Here is a 2,466-nt window from a genome sequence, read left to right on the forward strand (position 1 = left end):
ATTTTTAAATCTAAGAAATCCACGTGGGTTTCGGAAATTAGATGAGTCAACAGTATCTTCCATGGATTTGTGTTCAGACCTCGGATAAACTCAATGCAAACATCACGGGTTCCCTGCCAGATCAGGAGGATATCATCGATATCCCTTTACCAACCCACCACATGTGTCTTGAAGGCGACCAACTGGTACACGATATGCTCCTCCCACCAACCTAAAAACAGATTGGCATATGAAGGAGGATAGTATGCTCTATCATAGGTGAAATAATTTTGATAGAGGACCAGAGACAGTGGTATAGAGGGACTCAACGTCCAGCGTAACCAAAAGTGCATTGGGAGGAATCAGTTGATTCTCGATCTGCTGAATCAGGTGTGTCATATCGCATACATACGCAAGAAGTTTTGTGACCATGGGCTGCAGAAAAAAGTCAATATAAGAACACAGTTTCTCATTAAACCCCCAATACCGGACACTATTGGCCTACCTGGAGGTTCCTGTAAGGACTTGTGAATTTTAGGTAACATATAGAATGTCGGGGTCTTGCGGTCGTCAACCGTCAGGAATCTGTGCTCTTTTTGTTTATAATACCACAGCTCAATGCTGCCGTCAAGGTCCGATCAATTTTGTTTTTAAAGACCTGTGTGGGGTCAGATGGTAACCATATGTAAAAATCCTGGTTATTGAGCTGACGTCTGGCTTCTTTGACATATTGATCAATCGGCCAAATGACAATATTATCGCCTTTGTCGGCCTCCTTGATCAGGAATTCTTTATTGTTACGTAGTCCCATTACAGCCGATCGCTCCCTTCTTGATAAATTTTCCATTTGATTTCTGTCCAATCTTTTTTTATCTCAGCCATAACACAGTCATAGAAAATCTGGATGACAGGGAAAAGTCTGAGATTGGGTGTGTTTTGAGAGGGAACTCTCATGGGAAATGGTTTCCTACCTGAGGAGGCATCGTTTTCATCCAGTAGTTCAATCAGGTCCATGAGCACCCGTCTATCACTTTCAGGGAGAGCATCCATCAGTGATGGCTGATGGTACAGTAGCTTAAACGTCGTCAGAAAAGGTAAACATCCTTTGTCAATTCAAACTTGTCTAAGACATTCATAGGGGAAAAGGAAAGCCCTTTTTGGAGGACATTAGTTTCTATTTCATTTAGATGGTAGGAGGATAAATTTACAATCTGTAGATTACCTGGGGTGTTCTTTTTCCCAAGTGCCGGTCTATCCCTTTTGTAAGAAGGTGACCAGTCCTGGTATCTAGGTCCCCTCTTCCTGTTTTTAGACCTCTGATTTTCGTCCTGTGAAGACTCCTGTTCACTGGTGTCGGATGAGGGTGGTTCACTCGGGGCAGATTGTGCGTGAGAGGTATTCCGATTGTGGCGGAAATGTCGTCTATTACCTCTATGATTCCACTTGTATATGTGGCCGTTGTCATAGTCTTTTTTGTCCCTCGCGAATTTCTCTTTTTTGCCCCTAATGATCTCTTTTCCATATCTGTCTATGGTGTCCTTTAGTTTCGTTTGAAATGGAATCACCTGTGTCTCTTGATCAAATTTGTTTAAATCTATCTCGGCTTTTCTAATCTGATCATGGATTTGAGTAAGGAGACCTCTGTAATGGTCCAATAACATGTTGATTAAAATAATAGAGTATTGATGTAGTCCTTTTTCCCAGCACTCCTTCTCGGTGGTTCCGACCTCCCAGGAAGGAAAGATATGAACCCTTAAACCTCTAGGGGACATCTTAAGTTTTTGGTACTCTTCAAGGCTCCTAATATTCCACCAGATTCTTGTCAGGGCCTTGTGGGCTTCCAATAGTTTGTTACTTACGGCTTTGAAGTCATCATCCTGTGACACTTCACTTGTGTTCATAAAAATTGTGGGGACCTGGTGCAACCAAGCCGCTTCCCGGGCCTGTAGATCCATCCCCCTCACTGAGGTATATAAAGAAATATATGAATAAAAGGCATTAGGTAACAAGGGCTGGGCGGACTATATATTGTTTGCCTCCATACCACAACATTACCCCTGAGGAAGCCTGTAGGTACAGGCGAAACGCGTGGGGACTACTGCCCCCAGTGCCCAGCATTGACACCCCTAATGCAGGTAAACTTTGGCTATTCCAATACCTTTTGGATTGTTTATTATTAGACCACACTTGTGGCTTAATTCTATCATTGTATATCTATCTCATAGCGCTCTATATATGAGAAGAGTAGCCTGTTTACATACATTCATTTGTTTACTCCTTTGCACTGGGGACATAAGTTTGTATATTGCACCTACGGTGCTTTTTAATTGTTTTTAGCTTATTTTCTTTGTATTTGTGAATTTAATAAAGTGTATACATTTACCCCGTTATGGACATCCGCTTTTTTCAGTTTTGCTCTGAACAAAAATGCTGATTGCAATTTCTTTTATAAAGACATTTTTATTTTTAAACAAAATAAACCTCACA

This window comes from Engystomops pustulosus, chromosome 5 (assembly GCF_040894005.1).
Source record: "Engystomops pustulosus chromosome 5, aEngPut4.maternal, whole genome shotgun sequence".
In the NCBI taxonomy this organism is placed as follows: Eukaryota; Metazoa; Chordata; class Amphibia; order Anura; family Leptodactylidae; genus Engystomops; species Engystomops pustulosus.